Genomic DNA, 25,566 nt, shown 5'->3' on the forward strand with positions numbered 1-25,566 from the left:
CCGTGGGGGTCCGTCTGACCTCGCAGTCTACTCCTGGTCTCTCTGTGAGGCGTTGGGTATCTAGCCCGTTATGCCCCCTCCGTCTGCGTCCTGGCTGGGCGGACACGGCATCATCTGTCCGGGTGATTGTCCCTCCCGACTGGCTGTGGGTCCGGCTGCAATCACGTGGTCTGTAGAGGGTGCTGCCGCTCCCGCTATGCTGGGGCTTTCTTCTAGCTCACTGTTGTGCATGCCCCAATGCAGGATCTTATTGCACTTGGCCATTCTGGATTGGCACCAAAACCTTGCCATCACTCAATAAGGCAGAGCAGGCGTATTCTTCTACTAACCGCAGGGGCTCAATGAATTTGCTGTCTCCTTTTAGTCCTGGTTGGCCCTTTTTGACTCGGACCCACTCGCTCTCTGCCAATGAGGGCCTCACGCACACTGTTCCTTTTGTCATAATGTGCCTTGTAGATGTTTTGTGCCTTCTCTATGTTGCTGCGGACAATGGCTGGGGATCATTTGCTTTGGAGTCTCATGGTCATCCAGGCTGTGTTGTCTCTGGTGAAGGGTTCTCTGCCTCTTAGGATCTTAAATGGGCTGTAGCCTGTCAAGGTAGGTGGGATGCGGTAGGCCCATACTGTGTTTCTGACTTCTGACTCCCAGTTCTTACCGGCGCTGATGGCTGCTTGGAGCGAGCCCATGATCACCCGGTTAAAGCGTTCCACTTGGCCGTTACCCGTTGGGTGGTAGATCGGAGTGCGCTTCGTCTGGATTCTGTTTCTGTTGGTGAAGGCTGTCCATTTGGCTGATGTGAACTGGGGTCCATTGTCGCTGGTGATGGACTTTGGAATGCCCTCCCTCAAGAAGATGCTGGTGATGAAGGTGATAACGGCATCAGAATCAACCGATTCACAGATTTCTACTTCTGGCCACTTTGAATAATGGTCTACGATGACGATGAGGTGTTTGGGTGTGCCCCAGGTGTCTGGGTTTGGGCCTACAATAAGGATTGATAAGTCCTCCCAGGGGTTGTTGGGAGTAGAGAATTCGCCCATGGGGGGCCTCAGGGTGACAAGAGTTTTGTCAGCTCTGGCACAATGGGCGCAGTCCCTCATGAACCTTTCCACTTGGATGTCCATGGCGGACCACCAGTACAGCAGTTGCATCCGCCTTTTGGCTTTTACGATGCCCAGGTGTCCTTCTTGGTTGATGTGAACAATGTGGTCATACAGAGCCTTCGGGGGCACCACTTTGAGACCTCGTAGCAGGAATATGGAGTCCTCGCCAATGGAGAGTTCCTCGCGGACTTCCCAGAATTTTCTATGGCTGCTGTCGATGTGCTTCTTCTCCGGCCAGCCTTGCGTGTCATACCGCTTGACTTGTTAATTGTTAATTGAATTTTTGAGCGCACAGCTGCCCCAGCAAAGGGGCGTCCCGGCGCTATATCTGAAAGAGGTAACATAACCAACAACGCAGAAGGGTAGGGGGTAATTAATAAGATAAAGGAAAAAGGAAAGTCTTAACAGCTTTCCTGAATGAAAAAAGGTCTTCTTGGGATAGTTCCATGTCCTGCGTGAAGGCTTCTGCCGAGTCCTGGGCACTTATGGTGTGTTCATGAACCGCCATGAAGGCGACGCTGTATTCATCCCAATCCGATGATGTGAGGGGTTCTTCCATGGCTGCTACCCTTCTCAGGAAATCCACCACTCTGTTCTGCGGGCCCGGGATGGACTCCACATCGTAGACAAAGTCCAACAGGCGCAATGTCATTTTAGCGATGCGTGGAGTGGCTGTCACGTTTCCACTGGATGGGAGGACCTTGATCAGGGGCTTGTGGTCAGTGCCGAGTGTGAATCGTGATCCCCACAGATACTGTCGGAATTTCTCCATCGCCCAGATGGCGGCTTGCATTTCCTTCTCTATTACACTGTACTTCTCTTTACTGGGGGTGAGGGATAGTGATGCGAACCCCACTGTGGTTTTGGAGCCATCTGAAGCCCTCTGGGACAGGACTGCTCCCAGTACCTTGTCACTGGCGTCCGTGGTGAGGATGCTGGATGCAGAGCCGTCAAACCCATGTAAGGGAACGGCCTTGCAGATGTCCTGTTTGTTGGCTAAAAACACTGCTTCCATCTCCTCTGACCAGGCAAAACTATTCTTATCCTTGAGCAGTTGGCGTAGGCTGTGTGTCTTAGTCTCAAAGTTCCTGACACATTTACTGTAGAACGCCCCCAGCTCCAGGAAAGAGCGAACGTCCTCTTTGGTTTTCGGGGAGGGAGCTGACATGATGGCCTCCACGTTTGCCAATTTGGGGGTGATTCCTGTGTCGCTGATTTCATGTCCTAGATATGTGACCTTGCGGAGACCGAATTTGCATTTCTCTAATTCAGCCGTGAGGCCATTCACTGCGAGCGTGTGTAGGACGGTGTGTAGTATGTTGTCGTGTTCAGGTTTGGATTTCCCCATGACGAGGACGTCATCTTGAAAGTGAGGATAGGTTGGAACAGCTTGTGCATGAGTTTTTGGAAGACGGCCGCCACGGATGCGAGCCCAAAGGGCAGGCGTCTGAACCTGTAACATCCAAAGGGTGTGATGAAGGATGTGAGTTTTCGGCATAACGAGTGGAGTGATACCTGGTGGTAGGCGGCTTTGAAGTCGATGGTAGAGAACCACTTGATACCTATGGTTTGGGTGAGCAGTTCATTTATTTTGTGCAATGTAAACTTGTCCACAATTATGTTTTTGTTAAGTTTGCGGAGATCAATGCAGAGGCAGATCTTCCCACTCGGTTTGCGCGCCACCACCAAGGGCGCGAGCCATTCGGCGCATTCGATCGGTTCAAAGATGCCGCTGTCTTCTAAGCGCTTAAGTTCTAGCTGCACATCTTCTCGGCAGTTGAATGGGATGTTCCTGACTTTGTGGGCGACTGGTACCGCTCCGTCTTTAAGTACAATCTTGTGGGAGAACCTGCACATTTTACCAATTTGGTTGCTGAAGACAGTGGGGAGCTCTCCTTGGAGAGAGGAAGGCATGGACGTGTCATTCATCAGGAGAACTTGTGTGTCGCCACCGGGGTTGAGCTGGATGCCGAGCGCTCCCTGGTCAGCCCACCCCAGGACGAATGGGCCCTTCTTCACCACATTCAATTTTGCTGTGGTGTGCTGTCCTTTGAACTCGAACAGGAGCTGCCGGAAGCCTACCATGGGGATCCTTTCTCCCGTGTATGTGACGGGGTGGACGTCCGTGAAGTGAAGCTGGTCCCCCACCACTCGGGCAAAATCTCGGTCCCACATCTGTTTATGGATATTGGTGTAGGGCGACCCGGAGTCCGCTACCATGACGACATGGATGCCCTCTATCGACAACTTGCATGAGGGTTTTTTTGTTGCGACACACCCTAAGCCCAGGATGTGATCTTAGATGCAAAGAATGATGTCTGGGTCCGAGAGATCCACTCCCTCTTGATCATCGGAGGCGTCCTGGACGTATTTGACTGCAGCGTTTCTGGGCCTCCAAACCTGTGATGCCTCAGAACGAGCATTTAACTTGGAACGCCAAGCATTTTTTTTCATTACCCATGTGGGAGTAATTGCCGCATCTATAACAGGCACCTTGTTTACCCTGAGGGACGCAACCGGGACCTCTGCCCTTAGACGTCGATTGGCGGGGTGAGGCGGAGTCCATCGTGGTTTTTGATGGTGGCACCTTGCGATCGGTGATTTTGCACACTGTGGCTTGTGGCGCCATGTCTTTCTTGGCTGCGAGAGCGCATCGCTTGGATAATTCCGCCGTTTCACAATCGCGATGATCTCTGGAAGGGGCGTTCGCCGCTAACCCAGAGCTTTTCCTGGATGCTCGTGTGGGTGGAGTGCATGATGATTTGGTCTTGTATGATGTCATTGTGCAGGGAGCCAAACTTGCAGTTGATGGGCAGTTTCTTTAAGGCCGCCACTTAGTCCTCCACTAACTCCGCTTCTGCCTGTTTCCGTTGGAAGAAATTGTAACGGTCAATGGCCGTGCATATCACAGGCTGGTAATGGCTGTCCAGGTCTTCGAGGGCGTGTTGGAAAACGTCGTCGTCGGTTGAAGCCCTGGTCTTTTTCACCATCTGGTCATAAACGCACAGACCCTCCGGCCCTAGAGTATGTAACAGGATCTTCTTCCGCCGTTTGCTTGAGAATTCCTCCTCACCTTCGTCCTCCAATGCTGAGAGGTAATTAAAAAAATACCTCTTACAATCAGCCCATTTCATCGCCGGCTCCCCCGGTTTAGGCAGGAAGGGCACTGAGTTGGTTAAGGAGAAGGTCTGTGCACACATGGTGAGTGTGGCGAGAACAGCAGTGGAACCTTACTGTGCACGTGTTGGTGGTTGCCCCTCGTGCCCCAAGCTATACTGTGCAGTGGCAGGACCCTCTTGGAATGGGGCCTAGTGGTGGCTGCCTTTATTGCAGGCCGTGCCTAGCTGGGGACAGCGTGGTGCTCGCGCCGTGTGCCGAAATGCACGCCGAGAGTAAGGTGGGCGTGGTCTGCGCTCCACGCCGGACTGCACGCCAATTCTGCACTGCGGTAGGGCTGCTACTTGGAGCGGGGGCAAGGCGGAGCGCGAGAAGCGGTGTGCCCCCCGCCTCGTGACAGGCGCCGGCTCTCCCCTACCTGGCTGAAGTTGGGCAGCGCACTGGTCTTTCCGCCTCGTCGCCACTGTGGGATTGCAAGGTGAGGCCACAGGAAATGAAGAGCGGAGACGATGAGGAGATTTACTCTTTACTTTATTTTAAGGAAATAGGTGTATATGGGAGAGCGGTCCTTCTTGCCTCTTGGCCGCAGTCCGAATGCCAGCCCCCCGCGTCATGTCCTCCCGCAATGCCTTCTGGCGGGTCACGTGACTGCGGGGAGGCTAGACCACAACACTACAGAATGAAGGTGTGCCAATCATTGTAATAAGCACATAAGTGGTGTGCCTGATCCCATGCACTTATATAAATGCGCAGATTGATAGGATGCGGATGTAGACCTCTAGAGACTTTGGAGGATTATATCTAGCAATACTGGCTTACACAAGCACTGATGTGGTGTGCCTGTTACCATGAAGCCATACATGGACACTTAACAGCAAAATACTGAAGAAATGATACAGCTCTGGAGTGGTGTGCCTGTCTCCGTTAAGTCATATATCTAAACTGAACAGAGACTAGCGCTGGACCGGTGTGCCTGTTATCATGTAGCCATAAATGCAGACTGATCAGAAGAACATTTTATTTGGATGCTGTAGCTACAATATCACTTTTTTTTAACATTTATTTTTCTTAACCCTTTGTTGCCACTTAGAAAATAACCACTGCGTCAATTTCCGTAACTTCGAAAACTCAGAGCATCAACCTTTTTTTCTTCAATACCTGGAGCGCACTGAACACGCAGAAAACATGTTACATCCAATGCTTACCAATGTTGAGGAGCCCAACCTCTCAAAATGGCCACCAGCCTTTTGCTTCTTTCTTAAGCTTGTTGAGCGCAAAAATCTTTGATAATAAGGCCTTGTCCCAATTAACTAAAATGGCCATCAGTTTCTCTTTAGCTTTTTACAGGCGATAGTGCTCTACTCTGCGCAAGGCATTTCCAAAACCATAAAATGGCAGACAGTGTTTTTTATTGGTTCTAGGGGTGGTGGAGCTTGTTATCAGTGGGCAGCCATCCGGCCTAACTAATGTCAGTACGTGTCCAATACCTACCAGCTTCGTAGATCACAATCCACACAATGGATGTGCCTTCATACCGTTGCGATTACCAGGTAATCCAATTTCTTGGTCTTAAATTGCCATTCTCTCCAAAATTATGCTTCGCTGCAGTAATGGCATTCTGTGGGTTTGTGATGTTTGGGGTGATTGCTTTACAACTGATTGCCACATGAAATAAGCAGCTTTCCACACTTGGATGGTAAAAGAAGAGGATTTATTTCACGTATTCATGTTGATAATCACCCCAAACTGATCCAGGCAAGACACAGCTCCCAACTGACAAAACACCACTTCCACAACATTCTTAAGATCCCTAGCACTATTACATTCTATAGAGGAGCATTGACAGTGAAGAAAATAATACCAAATGACCTTACAGAGCATACCAGATATGCAAGGCACTTAACAATATAACCTACATATACATAATTTACTTGAAAACTACACAGTTCTCCTTCATACGACAAGTTCACCTGAAGACAACCTACAATGGGAAAATAACCATCTTTGAAGATCCCAAGGACTTGGACACCTTCATTGCCTACAGTTAGAACCTGAAAATGAGCACTTCACTTTACGCCGGCATGTTAATTAGCCCTGCAAACTCTGTTAACCTCTACTAACCAACACTAAACTGAGTTCCTACCAAACGTATCACCTTAAGCCCACTAACAAATTTTACCTGGAGCGTCGACCAGAAAATCCACACCAATCCAATGAGTGATGTTACACCTGATCCCAGTTAAGTACATAGTCGCACAGATTTCTTGTTCGCAATGAATGTCTCTTTTATCACAGTTTACCAGAAAGATATTATAAGCATCTGACACTAGGACTGCATGCCTCCACTTCATCATGTTACTCTAACATATAAATAGCTAGTAAACTCCCCAATGACGGATCTGTGTCTTATGCCTCCCTAATCACTAACATTCTCGTAGCCTAGAACTGTTATCCTACCCAAATTGTTTGTGTATAAAGTAGTCACATGTTCCTAGCTTACATAATGGCTATATATTCGTTATGCTCCCTGATCGTTTGTCGATGTTCCAGTTACCACCTTTTTACACACTCCTTCTTACTAAACACTCACACTTATAAATGAGCTACTTATCACCATCACTCTACTGGCACTCTTTTGCCCACTTATCACATCTACTTTGCACTTTTTGGTACAGCCAAATTTCTTTATTGTAACTCTATAGAGTATCCTAAGGGAGCGGCCTCCAGCCCATTGGATCTTGGCTCAACCTCTTGTGGCCTCCATCGCCCGTCCTCCGAATACATTTATTTGCATACCCCTTCTGGGTGCTAGACACATGTTCACATGTTTTATGCTAAATCTATGCTATCTCTTCTTCTATCTTATTGCACTCTCTCTCTCCATCTCTATATTATCACCTATCGTCTCTTTACTCACCACCCTCTTCCCCTACTTCCCTCTCTCCTCTCCCCTCACCACCACACCCATAACCTTCCCCCACCTCCCCATCCCACTGCTGCCACCAACTACCCCATCCCCAAAACCCTCTCCGGCAATCTATCTGGGATACTTCTGACATCACCTATACATCACAATTCTGCATAACATAAAGATACTTTCCATTAATGTTAAGGGACTAAACCATCCAACAAAATACCAAAAAATCCTAGAATACACCCATAAACTCAAGGGAGACCTTATACTCCTATAAGAGACAAAGGTCGCTTTGAAAGAAGCTGTCCTACTAAATAACGTTTGGGTGTGCGACCTATCCTGTGCCCCAGCCATCAACATAAAATGGCCTAATCACCCTTATCTCCATCTTCTCTGGTCTCACAATTAGTTCTACAGAAGCAGACCTCAAAGGCAGGTGGTTCATTACCAAACTTGAGAAAGACAACGCTAAAATAATAGTTGTGAACATTTACGCCCCCAATAGTGACCTTCCAACTTTCTGTACACATCACAGCAAACAAATGTCACTCTTGCAGCCTCAAAGCAGATTCATTGTGAGTTGAGACTTTAAGCAAAGAATCAAAAGGGGGGAGTGAAGAGGTAGTGTTAGAAAGCACTCAGGTGGGCGCACCCTCCTCCAGTTAATGGTATAAATAAACAACAAGGTCCACCTCTAGAAGGTTTCCTGTGAACCAGAGTATATCAGGCATACACAGTATTTGTTAAAATACCCCTCACACACCAAAAGGGCCCTTGGTGTCATGCTTCATCATCGGGGTCTTCCCGCCCCGCTGCGGGACGGGGCGTGCTACGACTAGCGACTACGCTGGAGCACTTAGATATTGTAAGTGCTATGTGAAGTATATTGAGTGAGTGTGAGTAGAGTCAGGAGTGATATGGAAAAGTGAGATTTAAAAGAATACCTGGCCTTATGAAAGCAAAAAATTCTTTATTAGTCATAGGCTGGTATCGTTCAAAATAGTGTGGCGGAGACAATCTAGCTTAACAATGGGCTAGTTCTCCTGGTGTTGTCAACATGTTTCGAGGCTGACTGCCTCTTCGTCAGGACAGAGTCAGATCCCTCTGTCACTCACTGAGGTTGGCAACAATGTGTGCTTTGTGTATATACAAGTGAATAGAATATAGATTATAATACAACTGCAATATGGCATTCAATTTTGAACAGTTATAGCCCTGTCAGTATTTCTGAGTCGTGGGCCTGCAAAGATAAAGTAAGAGCATGTAAGTATTTACTGCGCATCCCAGTGCGCGTTCATATATCACCTGTGGAAGGAAAGACAGGGTGACATATATGGTGACTTTGCGATTGCCGGTAAAATACACTTAGGTGCTGTGACCTGTAGGTGGAAGGAAAAACACTACAAGACAAAACCAACACTTAACATAAAACACACTCTCTATGTCGTGAAGTTCTGTACAAGTCTATGGTGAGCTGTAAAATTAAAAGACTAAGGACTAAATACATACTGGGATTATTAGGAGTCAGTGCCCCATGAGCCGGTCAGGAAGAGGGGTACATGGAACTTCCATCTGTTGGTAAAGTAAAAGTGGGGCATGCCATGGTTTTAGAGTAAGGTCATGGTAGCAGGTGTTGAAAGTCTGGGCATAAGGCTCCCTAACGCGGCTATGCCGTACTTACTAGTTCACGAGCAGTCCTCGCATTCTCCCTCATCCGCGGCTTCTGTGGTGTGAGAGGAAGGAGAGGAGCATGCGGTTATATACTAAAGTAAATTGGATAATTACTAGCACCTGTACCTGGGACGGGCGGCTGATTGAGCAGAACACTAGAGCAGTGTAAGCTCAGGAAGGTGGACGGAAACGGGAGCCATCTTGGAACAGTATCAAAGATCAAAAACACGGGCGCCATCTTGTAGAGGCCTGTGGTGAAACTGAACTGGTTGTGAAATCTGTAGGCTAGACATCTTGGCAATTGCATGTTGTTCTGTTAATGCAGAGATGCCTGGATTTGCTACGGCCGGGGAATCAAGTTTCGAAAAAAGGAGGCGGACATCTTGCCTAGAAAGCGCAAAATGGGGGTATTGGGGTGAAGGTGTCACATAAAAGAAACCTGATATTAGGTTGTATAGTTGGATCAGGGCTGGAGGGTGGCCTCATGGATCCAGTATCAAGCTTCACGTCAATACGTATTATGGGGCCGCATACGATAATCAATCCTAATGTAGGGTAGGGAACACAGTGGGCCCATATTTTGCAAACAGTTAATCGATACTAATGTAGGGTAAGGAACACAATGGGCCCTAACCTATTCAGAACGATCGCTGTGTGATTAAAGTGGCATGCCAACATACACAAGTGCAAAGTAGAGACAGATCATTGTGCAATTAATCCTTACTCTACAGTGGCATGCAGAGTGCAAACAGCCTATGGATAGTGTGACCAGTTCAAGTTGGAGAGACCACAACCAGTTCTAATAGGGTTTTGATCTCTTGATAGAGGTTGTTACTGGCTCAGTTGGGCCCAGGGTATGTCATCATTCAGCCCTGTGATGTGTGTCCCAAGACAAAACACCCATCTTTGCTCTTTCTCCAGGAGATCTTTCTCGCGTTTAATTGATTCAACCACTGTCCATTGAAGATCTTGAATACCATGGCCCATGGTTAGATAGTGGGAGGCCATCTTAGTCGTGGTTTTTTTGCAATGTATGTTGCTTCGATGTTCACCAATACGAATCTTGACTTTTCTAGAAGTCATTCCAATGTATTCTTTGGCACATGGGCAAGTGATAAGGTAGACAACATTTCTGCTGTTGCAGTTCGTGAAACCACGTTGTTCCCATGTCGTGCCATTCGAGAATTTGATTGTTTTGCTTTTACTGGTGGATTCACAAGATGTGCATGAGCCACAAGGATGGTGGCCATTTACAGATATCAATTTAGGAGGGCCACTGTCTTTCATGATTCTTGGTCTACTGTGGACCAAAATGTCTTTTAAGTTGAGCCCCCTTTGATTTATTACCGTCATCCCACACTGACTGACAGTGTCTGATACTTTGTTGAAACATTATACTAGAACAATATTCTCTTGTGGAACCCGACCTGGTTGGAATTATCACCGGTACAGGGCCCTGAAGAGTCGGAGATCACGGTTTCTCTGACGAAACACGTAACAGCTGGCTGTTCGCTGTTGTAATACATTAAAAAAAACAAGAAACCTACAGCGATTGTTGTTCCGATGTGTTTGGATGTAACATACACTGTTAAGCTTTGATATTTATGTGTGCACAGGACTGTTGCAATTGTTGTATGTGGTTGGTTTTTCCACTACAAAGTTAGGGGTTAGTAGGGTCGCCCCTTTCCTGTGAGCACCATAACTATTAGGCCTGTGTCCAAGTGACCTATGTTTATTTGCAAGAGAGCCACTAGTTCCTAAAAAACGACTAAAACCCTATTTTTCAGCACTAAAACAAAAATATGATAGACCAAGGATAACCTCCATCACTAACGAACACGGCATACCCTATACTTAAGAGAAATACATTTTCAATTTCAATTTCAATTTCAGTCTTTATTCGGTTTAAAAAACCTTGTAAGATACAAACATACAATCATAATACATCATGTAACAATATAAACACATCATAATACATAATGAAACAATAGCAGCGGGTAGAATATCAACACATTTCCTTTGCATAAAATACCTAAAATTCAGTTCATTTTCCAAGCCATCCATTTGATTGACTAGATCGTGGTTGGCCCCTCCAGTATACAGAACACTAAATATTCGAGTTTTATAAAAAAATAATTTAACTGTTTTGTTAAAAAGGAGAATACACATCAGGACAGTAAACAACGACATATAGCAGCTGACCAATAACATAAAAACATGGTAAAGTAGCCTATTCCATTAGGTTTTTAAGTTTTTAGGTTTTTCATCCTCCTAATTAAGGCTACACATAAGAGAAAACGACTTAGGCTGAACACAATCGTTTGTGCAGTGTCACCCTTAAAAATTCTAAGTCCAACCTTAATTTGTCTGAAGCCTAGCCTTTTACAGATTGGCTTGAGCCATTTTTTCCTGGCTCTTAGGTAAGCTGGGCATATAAATAAAACATGGGACTCATCCTCTTTCAACCTCATCTCGCATAGCTCACATATATCAGAGCCAGCGGCCCCGGCCAACCCCTTATTACAAGTCCAGCTGGTTGTCCTTTCTTTTAATTGTAAGATACCATACCGGAACTTTAAATATAGGCTTTTGGCAAGTGGGGGGTAAATTTCATCCATAAGGGGCTCTAAATACATAGTCATTTTAATTTCGAAAAATTTCGAAGTTAGGGACCCTGTTCTGGGGTTTAATAACACTGAGTCTCTAATATAATCCCAGTACCTTTGCTTCAAAATCTTTTTTGAACTATTTGTGAGGGAATCAGGATCGAACCAGAAGTCACTTAGCCCCAATTTTTCAAACCATTTCTTGACGTACTCTAACCATGGCAAATGCGTACTATTCCTTATGGCCAATATCTCTTTCAATGCTTCTCTATAATCTGTCAGCTCCTCAACGGACCATAAACGGATCCAATAAAGGAGCGGACGAAGAGAAGCATAGTCATCTGTACGTCTAAAATTAAGGTCCCATAATACTGGTGTCAGTGGTGTTGACCCTGGAATCCCTAGAAGTTGCCTAATAAACGAGTTTTCCCTCACTCGAAAAGTATCCTTTGAGGCATAAGCCCAAAGGTCCGCACCATAAAGTGAGGATGATTGTACTTTATATTTGAATAGTTCAATAGCTGGTGAGACTGCTTTAAAATGGCTATTCTTATGCCTCTTTAAAATCGGACACTGATTTTGAGTCAGCCTTAGTTTTGAGTTCTCCAATTGCGTCTTCCATGTGACGTGACTGTCTAAAATAATGCCCAGGTATTTAAAATTGGGGACCTCTTCAATAAGTTCATTATTTATCTTAAAGACCTTATTGAAACCTTTATGAGGGTTGATTGTCATGACTTTTGTTTTAGAGGAATTAATTTCTAATCCCTTGTCATGACAATACAAACTAAAAGTATTTAAAAGGTTTTGGAGTCCCCTAGGTGTCTGAGAAATTAAAATCGTGTCGTCTACAAACAACAGTGCCGGAACGGCTTGCCCGCTCAATTTGGGAGAGTCATGCTCGCAGCCCAAAAGAGTTTTCGGGGATGTCATTAACGTACAAAGAGAATAAGGTAGGTGCCATTACACACCCCTGCCTTACCCCCTTTGCTATTTTTATTTTTTCGCTAACTTCACCATTAGGTCCCCATCTGACTCGTGCATAATTATTCTCGTGAAGTCTAATTAAAATTTGAAGGATATTTGCAGGGACACCCATCTTACTTAGTGTCTTCCATAGGGCTTCCCTTGTAACCATGTCAAAAGCTGCCTTCAAATCTACAAATGCCACGTATATATGGGAACTTCTTATAATCGTGTATTTCCAGACTAAACATAAAAATCTAAAAACCTGGTCTATAGTGCTTATCTTTGATCTAAAACCTGCCTGATATTTTGTAAAAATAAAGTGTTCTTCAATCCAAGAGGTAAGCCGACCCAGAACTTGTCGGGCAAAAACTTTTTGCAACACGTCAATTAGGCTGATAGGCCGATAATGTGAAGGATTTGACCTATCCCCTTTTTTGAACAGTGTTACAATCTCCGCCCCCTTCCAGGTTTCTGGGACAGGAGCTCCACAAACAATTTCATTGGATAGTAAATTGATGTAAGGAGCCCAAATATAATTTTCGTGTTTCCATAGATCACCTGGTATTTTATCAGGGCCTGGGGCTTTCCCTGTCTTAACTGCCTTGATTGCTGAAATTGTTTCTGACAAAGAAAAGACAAGAGGTGTGTCATGGGCTACAAAGGGAGGCTGTAAACTATCCCAGCTTTCAGTCACGCTTTGACCTTCACAAGAATAAAGCAAAGTAAAATGCTCAACCCATGTTTTCTCCTCTAGAAATTTATCTTTGCATTCCGTAGCCCCCCTGGTACCTCTAGCAATGAGGCTCCAGAAGGAAGTCTGGTCTCTGCACTTGCATGCATCCAACAGATCTGACCAAACCCTTTCATCCCACTCTTTTTTGGCCATTTGCAGGGTTCTTTTATACTGAGCTCTCTTAGTTCTCACAATATCCGCTGAGTCCCCCCTAACCGCTTTGATTAGATCTGTTTTAGCTTTCCGGCATTTCTGGTTGTACCAAGTAATCCCGGCTTGTTTACCTTTCTGGGCGTTTTGTGATCTCTTTACCGCCCTGCAAATACATTTTATCCAACTTTGAAAACTTCTATTGCTCCCTTTACTAAAAAATCAATAACTATGAGACTTGCCTAGAATACCTCAACAAGATTAACATCACCAAGATAGATGACGCAACCAAATTCCCACTAGAAAATCCCATTTCTCGTCACAAAATTACAAACACGACTAAAAGACTCCAAGCAAGGAAGGTTCTGGGCCAGGATGGCTTCCCTGCATCCTTCTACCAAACTTGAAGACCTTCCCTGATCACCCTCCTAGAAGATATTTTTCCCAATTCTCCTCTACAGGCATGATCAAGAGCACCACTGCTTTAGCCACTATAATTGTTATCCCTAAAGAAGGAAAAGACCTGTCTAGCCCCAACAACTACTGCCCCATTTCCCTAATAAATATTGATTGCAAAACCTACGCTAAAATCCTTGCACTCAGACTGGAATCTATTTGCAAAAAAATCATCCATCCATCACAATCTAGATTCATCAAAGGCAGGTTCCGTGCAGATAACATCAGGCTATTCAGCCACACTTTCGAGAAAGCCCACCTCCTCGACCAGCCCACCTATGCAATCACAATAGATGCAGAGAAGGCCTTTAATAAGGTATCTCACCCCTCACCACTTTCAACATGGGCCCTTCCTTCATTAGAAGGATTCTTGACCTATACAAGAAACCCACTGCTGGGATCAACATTAATGGAATGTGATCCATCTTTAACCTTTAACAAGGTACCAGACAATGATGCCCTCTCTCACCCTTACTATTTTTATTAACCTTGGAACGTCTCCATATACAAATTGGAGAGAACCCCTCCATTCCCCATATCCCCTACGCTGCAGGCCCACAGAAAGTGGCTGCCTATGGAGATGACATTCTGTTCTCTACACAAGCGTATTTAGCTCTGCCTAACATGTCCACCATCAATGACTATGCCCAAGTATCAGGCTACTGCCTAAACAAAGACAAAACAGAGGTTCTCCCTCTCAATGACCACTGTAACAGCTCCATTATTCGTGATCATGGTCTTAAATGGGGCCCAGATAAAAATAAAATACCTGGGAATCTGGTTCACCCCAAACCTAAGAGCTTCCATTGAGTACAACAAATAAATTACATTAAACAATATTAAAGACTTCCTAGATAAATGGTCCTCGGGATTAGTCACTTAGTAGGAAAGAATAGAATCCATCAAAATGATGATCACTCATCATAATAATTGCTTAATTAATCTCCAATAGTCCTCTCAGACACTTTATTTGCCAAAGAGGATGTAATATTCACCAAATTCTTATGGAACTTAGAATTGCTCTAATGAAACTAAGGCTCCCTAAAGGACTTGGGGGTCTAAACTTATCAGACTATAGAAGAGACCAAAATGCATTCCTAGCTAAACAGAGAAGTCTCTGGCTCTCCCCACTTTACACCACTCCTCCTTCATGGCTTGCCATTGAAAAGGATCTTGCTAAACCACTCTCTCTTACTTCTCTTATTACCACTAAGAAAATAAAAAATGGAACACTCTGAAATCATCCTCTCCAGCACTGCGCATGCCCCTCGTACAAATAACAAAAAACTCCTAAACCAAATGCAATATTCACTCCTCGCCTCATTATGGCACAATAAATACCTGAAATCAGAGGGCAAGACACTCTTTCTAGAGAAATGGGTGCAACACAGGCATACTACTGGTAGGAGACCTGTGAGCCCCTTCCAATCCTTGAACCCTTCTACCAACTCAAAGCTAAATTTGACTAGATGACATAGACTTCTATCACTTCTTAACAATCAAAGCAATCTTATGTAGACATAAATCCCCGGGACATGCTGACCTACCCAACACTACACACCTATACCAGAGAAGGACATGTAGCTTCCTAAGTTTACTCTCTCCTCTCTCCCAGAACCTCCATTCTATCTAATTCGATACAAAATAAATGGGAATCACACTTAAACAATACAAACAGTACTCAGGTGGAGTCAGTGACGTGGCCGTCCATCTTGGCGAACCTCACCTTAAACAAAATGATACCAACATTAGCTCAAACTAGATACTGGTTTGCTTATATGGCCCACTGGATCCCGTTTAAACTGTTCAAAACTTCGTATACGGAGCTTGACACTTGTTGGAGCTGTGAGAGAGAACCAGGTGACCTGATCACAGGATACATGACTGCACCTTCTCCAAGAAATTCTGAACAGAACTCAGTGAAACCATGACACAAATTCTACAAATAAACTGGACGCCTAAACTAGCCTCCATAGCCCTGGGACTCCTCCCCCCAGACACACACTCTATCCTAAGTAAAGACGACCGTTTCTTATGGGATATCCTTGTCACAAGCAGTCTTAAAGCCATTCTTTCTGAATGGAAAGACCTTTGAAAACTTTCGACCCACGGTGGGAATGGGTACGATTCAACATAGGAGCAGATCATTCTCTACACATGTACTTGAAAACACCATCAGGGAAAAAAGATAAAATCTAGTACAAACTAGACATATTCATCTCAAGCGTAGCAGACACCATTCCCTCTAGGGCGCGCTGCACCTCTCCTGACGTCAGCGCGCACCGCCTCGCGTGGAGCGCACGCACAGCCAGGACGTCCAGTGAGAGAGTCGCGCCTCTGGCCGCTTTAAAGAAGTGAGCTGCGCGGACATCAGGCACTTTTACATGCGGTGGTGGCGGAGCGGTCGTGACCAGTCCAGGTAAGGTGGCGGGGGGGTGCAGTAGGGCTTGTGGTGATGTGGCAGCGCGGGGCAGATTGTGGCCTTTTGTTTAAGTATCGCTGTTAATCAGAGACCCTTCACGGGCAATACTTAAACAAAAGGCCACAGTCTGCCCCGTGATTTACTAACAAAAGCGTAGTAAGTTTCAAAACACAGCGGGTGCTAAAGTACACCCTGTGTTTGGAAACTGTCTCTACGCTTTTGTTAGTAAAGCGCGGGGCAGACTGTGGCCTTTGGTTTAAGTATTGCTGTTAATCAGAGCCCATGAAGGGGCTCTGATTAACAGCAATACTTAACCCGTTGGCTGCGCCGCCGATTTTATGGAAGTGCGGCACTTCCGCAAAATGGACGGGGCCGCGTCGGCCATTGGCCGACGGCAGCACCAGCGAGGTAGTGCTGCCGTCGGCCAATGGCCGAAGGCAGCATTGAAGGTGTTAAACAAATGGCCACAATCGTCCTCGCACCGCAGTGGGAGATGTGGCCTCTAATTGTGTCCATGACCGCTCGGCGAGGCTGGGCTGCTGTATGAATAAATGTTTTGGCCCGCACCGCTGCTGGTGGGGGACAGATGCACAGAGCCGATTTTGTGGAAGTGCGGCACTTCCGCAAAATGGACGGGGCCGCGTCGGCCATTGGCCGACGGCAGCACCAGCGAGGTAGTGCTGCCATCGGCCAATGGCCGACGGCAGCATTGAAGGTGTTAAACAAATGGCCACAATCGTCCCCGCACCGCAGTGGGAGATGTGGCCTCTAATTGTGTCCATGACCGCTCGGCGAGGCTGGGCTGCTGTATGAATAAATGTTTTGGCCCGCACCGCTGCTAGTGGGGGACAGATGCACAGAGCCTGCTTGGACCCTGACGGCCGAGACTCGCGCCCGCAGTGCCCCCATCGTTAACCGGCTCGCACAGCCTCTATAAGTATATCACATGCATAATAATTTGTAAAACCAAGTGGTCTATTATACATAGGTATAATATTATTTAGTAAATTCAGACTTAAAAAGACGACAAGTCCAGCAAATCAGAATAAATGGACGGGCATGCAACACAGTAGTATGAGCCTGGGTAACACCAAAATGATCAGGCAGTGTTCCTCTCAGAAGAATGCCTATATATATATATAACCTTGCTTGTTTTACTCCTATTTGATATGCCTGTCTTGTTATCTAGCCTTTGTGATGTCATGTTGAGCCTCAAGTGCAAGGCTCCAGTGTACGAGATATGTTTGGGAGCAGCTGTGCTTTCGCCATCCACATATTTCTGTGCGCCTGCAGAATAGGCTATGGGTGTCTCCCTTTCTTTGGGCACAGGTACTATTTGAATACATGTGAATCTGGCCATTTATACTGCGAACATTCTGCACGATCATGAGCGGGGAGTTTGCGTTTTCTTTTGCATTACAAGTTAGAGGTATTCCTTGGAGCATAAAATTAAAACAAGTGGGGAAAGAGTGAAACAAAATACATGCAATTACAATACAATACAATATAGTGCTATCCATTTGAAGGGCTTTGTGTCAGAAAGGACAGGGGGTGCAAAGGTTCAGGATAGGATCATCAAATCAGGTAATCTCAAGTTCTCAGAATGGCTGAAGACACAGCAACTGTCAATATAGGTGTGAACCACAGGAATGGTAGTAAGTTTGCTTTGCGTTTATAGGGATTTCCAAAAATTCAAGAAGTCACTTTCATGGCATACGAAAAGATGGAGCACGCTGCATCTGAAGTAACTTTTTAATAAGTTTCTCTCGCTCTCTCTTCCTCTTGCTCTCCCTTTTTCTCGCTCTCTCTTTCTCTCGCTCTCTCTTTCTCTCGCTCTGTCTTTCTCTCGCTCTCTCTTTCTCTCGCTCTCTCACTCTTTCTCTCGCTCTTTCTCGCTCGCTCGCTCTCTCTCTCTCTCTTTCTTTCTCTCTTTCTTTCGCTCTCGCTCTTTCTTTCTCTCTAAACCTTTAGAACTACACTATAAGTTTTATTGGGGCAGTGCACATAGCAAAGTTTCGGAAACATTTGCACATGATGTAGCATCCAGACTCCAGCTGACTCATTATTCTCCTGACACCCCAGACCATCTATCATTGGTTGTCAACACAAATGTCACAGAACTCCTAATTGCACAAGCATGCGCCTCAGGCTGGACCAAGGTTTCAGATTGCTTATGTGACATTTTCATAATTTCAATGTACTTATGATTAGCATTCGATGGCTAAGGGTGACATTTTCTTGTGAACAAAATCAAAGCAATGAAGATGTGGGAAATATGTAAAAATCTCTGCAAGTAAAACAAGATTGAAGGTTATTCCTCTTGATGCAGATTTTTAAATGTAGGGCTGTGTTTTAAAACATGTTTTATTTACTGTACAAAAACACCCTTGAGTTATTACAATCAAAATCTGTTACTCTTCCGCTCGGGTGATCTGTCGCAGGTTTTCTGCCATTGCAATGAATGGAAATGCAGCTGTTTGGTAGTTAATAGGTCACTGTTCTATATTAGGATTTAAAGTTATAAACTGCAAGTAACAAAATGAGCTTTCTGACAGAAGCAGTAATGCACTGACCTAGTTACATTGCATGTGATTTTTGATCTGCATGGTTCACCAGCTTTTCATCAGGCATTTTAACCTCCTCGGCTACTTAATAAGTCAACTTCCAGTAGACAAAACTTAGATCTCTCTGCAGCAGGTCAATCATTCTTTAGTTATCTTGACATATTTATGGTTGCCTGAAAATTGCTTGAACGTAGTTATCATATTTTTTGCACGCCACTGCATCATCTTCAGGTGGGATCTTTTGATGGATTGTGTGCTTGTCAGTCTTCCTGTGGATTACCTTGTTCATCCACCTCAACCATTTGCACAGTTTGTATTTTGTGTTACACCTTCTGTGATGCCGCTTTCCCCTGGGATTTAGATTTATAGGCCAGTTTAAGATAATGGATGCTAATAATGGAACACATGGGCACACCCCAGTTTGTCCTAGGCTGGAATCCCAGGTAATTATTTGTTCACTTTTCCTATTGGGCCTCTAGACCGGTCCCATGCATAGTTTGTAATTCTTCGAGCGTTTGCTGACTTACTTGTCTTTAATTGTAGATTTCCAGTCTGTAAGGTATTTGGATTTGAGTGGTCAGGTGCGAGTACCCACAAAGACAAGGTAATTCTGTTTATGTTCCTCGTTGGGTTTGGGGTTGCTGGGTAAATAGATTCACAATCTGCACCCCTTTTTCTTTTGCAGGTTTGTGAGACCATACTACGAATGCAATTGCACAGGCAGACGTGAGTACAGGCAGAACAAACAGGTAATTGTTTGGTAGAGTTAAACTAGTGCATCTTCTGTTGCAGGTTTCGCAGCCAGAACCCCATACATTTAAACAGGCGTACGTGAGTTCAAGCAGAAGAGGTCATTGTTTGGTAGAGTTAAACTGTGGTGCATCTTGAACATTGTAGTATAATATACTTACCCATGTTTTCTTCTGTTGATGGTTTCGCACCCAGAACCCCATACATTTAAACAGGCGTACGTGAGTTTAAGCAGAAGAGGTAATTGTTTGGTAGAGTTAAACTGTAGTGCATCTTGAACATTGTAGTATAATATACTTACCCATGTTTTGCTCTGTTGCAGGTTTCGCACCCAGAACCCCATACATTTAAACAGGCGTACGTGAGTTCAAGCAGAAGAGGTAATTGTTTGGTTGAGTTAAACTGTAGTGCATCTTGAACATTGTAGTATAATATACTTACCCATGTTTTCCTCTGTTGCAGGTTTCGCACCCAGAACCCCATACATTTAAACAGGCGTACGTGAGTTCAAGCAGAAGAGGTAATTGTTTGGTTGAGTTAAACTGTGGTGCATCTTGAACATTGTAGTATAATACACTTACCCATGTTTTCCTCTGTTGCAGGTTTCGCACCCAGAACCCCATACATTTAAACAGGTGTACGTGAGTTCAAGCAGAAGAGGTAATTGTTTGGTAGAGTTAAACTGTGGTGCATCTTGTACATTGTAGTATAACAGATTGCATTCATGAGCTAGGCTTCAACGTAAGCCATGCTCACTTATTTTGCAGGCTTTGTGGCACAGCAGGTTCAAACCGGCGGGTACGGAAATGTTCAAGCGCAAAGCTGTAACTTCAGGAGAGTGCAGTGCTTCACCACAATGGAAGAAATGTTGCCTTGTATTCAAGGAAGAGTGGATGAAGGAAATTGTGGAGGCTGAGACACAGAAGTCAGGAAGCAAGGTTCGCATGCAACTCGGAGAACTATTTCAATACAGTCCAGAAGTGGGCTTGATTTGCAAAGCATGTGCCGAAGCCAAGATTGTTGGGGACTTTTCCATAGGGAAGAAATGGAGTGATGGCTGGAAACTGGACTACATGAAACGCCATCTACTTAGCAAAGTACACGAGTCTGCCATGGTGATATTGAGAAACAGAAGTGCTACTGCCAGGTTTGGTTTTGGAGTGCGGGTAATGTGAGGTTCCGTAAAAATTATTACGATGTTCTGGGCATTACCGAATATGGACGAGTTTGGTATCTACGAACCGCAAATGACGAGTTCGGCAAGTGTGCGAATTTTCGCTACACTACCTGCCAGGGTTCGTCTAATATTACGTGTTCTTCATCTGAACCCTTGGGTTCCATTTTAGATACGGCATCCATTTTTGTTTCTTGCCCTCACGTAGTCAGCGAGCAGGTAACTGTTCGCTTCTTGACCCTCTAGTTCCCAGCCTTGCGGAAGACGCATATTCCTTTCATGCGTCTTTATGGCCGGAGGAATGATACAGTGAAGGCAGATGGCTCAGCTTGAGGGTAATCTGGTCGTGCCGGTCTATTGTGACAGCCGTGCAGGCGATGGGATCCAGCTCTTTGATCCTAAGATCATGCTTCCGATATTACCCCCACACTCTTTTCTCTACACGTGTCTGACTTCCTTGCAGCTGCTCTTGTCTCTTCTTCTTTGTCATTTACAACTCTAATGGGTGTGCCTAATGGTGGGAAGATGTACTTTTACAGTTGGGAACCGGCATTGCTATTGTAATTATGTTCCGGGATTCTGAACACATGAAAGCGACCTCTTTGAAGTTTACTGTGAGAACCGAATTGTAATCTTTTGTCCACATGTTATGCAATGGCAACATTCTGTATAAAAGAGAGCGACCTACAAACGCAATTTGAAGCAGACTCGCAGAACTACGCCATGTACTTCTTATGACTCTTGTTTACCTGCAGTAATAAAAGCTGATCTTTGACGCCGAAGGAAGTGTCCCGTGTCTCTGTAGTTTGTGCGCCGAAACAGGTATCCCATGAAGGTTATAGGTGTTGTTCCCTGGCACCGCTGGTACTGTTAAAAGTCCAGTCCTTCAGTTGGCGCCCAACGTGGGGCGACTTCAGCGGTACCGGTCCAAAGCCTGATGATCGTGAGGAACTTCGTGTGAAATCTCCGAGGGAAGGTGCACCCCGCTTCATCGATCCTGTTGTCGAAATAAGTGGCCCGAAGTTTTTCCCTGCGAAGATTCCCGCCTCCTGACGGCTGCGACGGACCGATGCCCTGACTGTCGACCTGTCTTCGACGCCCGGCGCAGACCTTACGTACAAGCGAGACGATAGACGGGCCTTCCTGGTGACGCCATTGAAGTTCTGAGTTAAGTATTTGTGGGTCGCTCCCAGTCCTTAGTGGTTGTTCTAGCTTTTTGAAAGCTTTGTTGTTAGCCTTTAAGGCTTTGTTGTAATAGCTCACCGAGCTTTGTAATAGCCTCCTCAGGCTTTGTGGTTAGCTCTCCGAGCTTTGTGGTAGCCTTAAGGCTTTGTTGTATTGCATGGTTCCATTGCATTTGTGGTTCTTAGTATTGGTTCTTAGTATTATTTGACAGTTGCAATTGCCAAAAACCGAGGGTTTTGACTTACACGAGGTTTTATTGCTTCGGTAATCCTTGAAGTTTGATACTAGGTTAGTGTGCACGATGCCTAGCCATAGTGGTTTGTTTCGTATTTTCCAATGTTGCGCAACGGATTCCCGGTTGGAGGACTCGTGTCCGATACCTCCAGTTGGAACTCCAATACATGATCTTTATAGTCGACATGGGGTGGGTCCTATAATATATAATGATTACTGGGTCCGCTATACAAAGAAAGACGGTGACCTTAGATGGCCACCACATGGAACTTTTGAACTTTCAATTTTAGACAATCTTGAGGCTAAATTATTTTTAAAGAAAGCTAGGCCAGCTATGTTTGATTCCTTTCGGATATGGCGTAAAGAGGCCAAGCAGAAAGAAATCAAACAACTTAAAAAGGATCAAAAACAAGGGTTCGTTCCGATAATGCAAACTATACGAGAATGTAAACAGGACAAAGAAGAAAAGGAAATGGAAATCTCTACTAGATTGCATCACATGAAAATAGATAAATGTTACCCGGTTTTACCGAATAATCTAGAAAAGAAAGAAGAAGATTTGAAGGAGGATTCCTTGTTGTCATATTTGATGAAATCACCACCTCCTTATGTACAGGGTGCTACTGCTCCTGTAGCTGCTCCTGTTGTTCCTCCTGTTGTACCCCTTGTTGCTCCAGCGGCTGCGGGTCAGCCCGTTGTTAACCCTACGAATGTTCCACCACCTGTCCTTGTTCCTACTGCTCCTGTACCTGTTTCTTCGCAGACTGTTGTTTCTGCTACTCCGACTACCTTGTCCGTTCCTACTATGTCTTCCTTCACCTCTGGTGTTGTTGCCCCTGTTTTTCTTTCCCCTTCTGTTCGTAAGCGTGTTCCTAACTCTGTTGCTACCCTTTATTCACCTCTTTCTGGTCCATTATTTTCGTCTAATTTATCTGAAACTCCTCAGAGACGGAGTCAGATCCCTAGTGGTAGGGAGAAAGAGACGTTAGTAACCATGGCACATAGGTGGATAAGACATCCTGCTAATTACACTCCACGTGTGGTCTTCGACACGTTTTCTCAGTTTAATGAGCCTACGCAGAGATGCGTGTTTGAGGAGATGTGTAACTTTTTGAGGGAAGAATGGTATAATGATGATGTAGATAATATACCGTCCGACATAATTGACCTTCAGAATCACTTTTCGAACGGTATGATTATAGATGAAGATGTACGACGTGCCGTGGAACGCTTATTAGCGTTCAGATCCACAGCACATTCTCGGGTGTCATTAGATGATACCACTGAGAATTGGAAAGCGGCTCCTGGTCAGTATCCTATGAGAGAGGTTCCGCCACTTTGGGTGCCTGGAGATCCGCAAGCTAACCCTGTGGTTCTACCGCATTTTCGAAGAGTGTGGATACATCTTCCATGGAAACGATCGGAAGTTTTGCAAGTGAAGCAATCCTTGCCCGATCCGCGTAAAAATCCGGCTGGTTATTATAAGGAGTTATCACAACTGGTAGAAGCTTCTATTATGAACCTTGCCGACATCGACATGTTGTTTGGCAATGTTGTACCGCAACCAGTTTGGGCCAAAATTCGTCAAGCCAATCACGCAGTTGAATTAGGGGGTGATTGGGCTGCACTGCTAGCAGCTGATGCATTACAAGTTGGTGGGGCTAAGCCTGACCAGCTAATCTTAGATTTGCCTCAGAAAATCATTACACTCATGAAAACTCTCATGCCAGCGATGAAGGTGAACTGGGATAAGTTATCAGCTTGTAAGCAAAAGAAAGACGAGAGTGTCTCGGATTTCTTTACAAGGTTTGAGGAAGCGTTTGTCGACCACAGCGGCCAGGACATGGGCGCTGAGGGAGGCCAGCGGTTATTTGTTGATAAATTTGTATCGAATTTGTTGCCTGAGTTAAGCAACAAATTGAAGAATTCGGAGAGTGCGTGGGCAGTTTCAACCCCTGCGCAAATACTAGCAACGGCCCAGTATTATGAGAATAGGGAAAAGGAAGAAAGTGATCGTGTAGAAAAGAAAACGAAGGAGCTCAAAACGAAGGTTTTGTTGCAGCAAGCATACCCTCCACGATCAAACCAAAATGATTCACAACAGCAGTATCGACCACAAGCACAGCCCGATAGGATGCAGCCGCGCTCTGACAACTCTGATTATAGATCTTCACTTGGGTATAATCAGTGCGCATATTGTAGGAAAGAGGGACACCTAAAATATGATTGTCTTGCCTTACGGGACCGTCTGAATGGTGTGTCGACACGTGGAAACAGTGGTGGTGGTCCTCAACAGGCATCACGAGGTAGAGGTCGTGGTTCATCCCAAAATCAGATTGATCGCCATCAAAATCAATCGGACGCGAATAATTGTTTCGACCAGCGAAATGCGGGGTCAGTTCGATCTGCACAGTATAATGTGGATGATTATTACGTAGAGCATGAGACTGTTGTAAATGACCATTACTAGGAAAGCCAACGACAAAGAGAGGGAGTAGTGTCAGTTCCGGTCGATCAGAGTGGGCCTTACGTTGCAGTGGCTACATCGGGTGTAGTTGAGCCTTTTCTGTTAGACACTGGTGCGACGAAAAGTTCCATCATGCATTCGAAACTCCCTGGCGCACCTTTGTCTGGCTTAACGAACGTTTCCGTAGGATTCTCTGGCGCCCCTGTTAGTAACCCAGTCTCTAGTCCTTTGCCTCTTATGATTGGACCTTGTGAGCTAACGGCTCCACTGATTCTATCTACAGGTTGTGGTGAGAATCTTTTGGGCCTGGATTTGTTGAAACGACTATATGCAACATTGTATTGTTCCCCCGAAGGAGTGGAGCTTACATTGGGACGGAGAGTGATCTCTCCCATGTATTTGTCGGTCGATAAATTCCCACCGGAATTGAGTTCCCTCCCTGCGTCCCTATGGGCCACAGGTCCCAACGATGTGGGCCTGTTGGACATTCCACCCTATGTGATTCAATTGAAACCAAATGCGCGATTACCACGTTTACCTCAATATCGTATTTCTCTTGAGGGCGAACGAGCGCTGTTAGCAATCGTTCATGATCTCATTGGAAAAGGTGTTGTTGAAGAAACTCGTGGAAACGTGTGTAACAGCCCTGTTTTGCCAATTCTGAAACGAACTGACCCAACTAAACCTCCTGTGTATCGTTTCGTTATAGATTTGAGAGAGGTAAATAAAATAGTGGTTCCACAATTTCCTGTGGTTCCTGACATTACGGCCTTACTAACAATGATTCCGGCATCTGCCTCCTGGTTCACGGTGATCGATCTAAAGAATGCCTTCTTTAGTATTCCGATTGCCGAGGAAAGCAGAGACCTATTCGGATTCTCATTAGGTGGTCGCAGTTTTAGGCTAAAACGCGCTCCACAGGGCTACTGTGAGAGCCCGTCAATCTACAGCCAAGCACTTAAAGGTCAGCTTGATGCCTTTGTTTTACCAACGGGTGCAGCTTTGATTCAATACGTTGATGATCTTTTAGTGGCAGCTGATACAGAACCTA

The sequence above is a fragment of the Lissotriton helveticus genome, chromosome 9 (assembly GCF_964261635.1).
Source record: "Lissotriton helveticus chromosome 9, aLisHel1.1, whole genome shotgun sequence".
NCBI classification, from domain to species: Eukaryota; Metazoa; Chordata; class Amphibia; order Caudata; family Salamandridae; genus Lissotriton; species Lissotriton helveticus.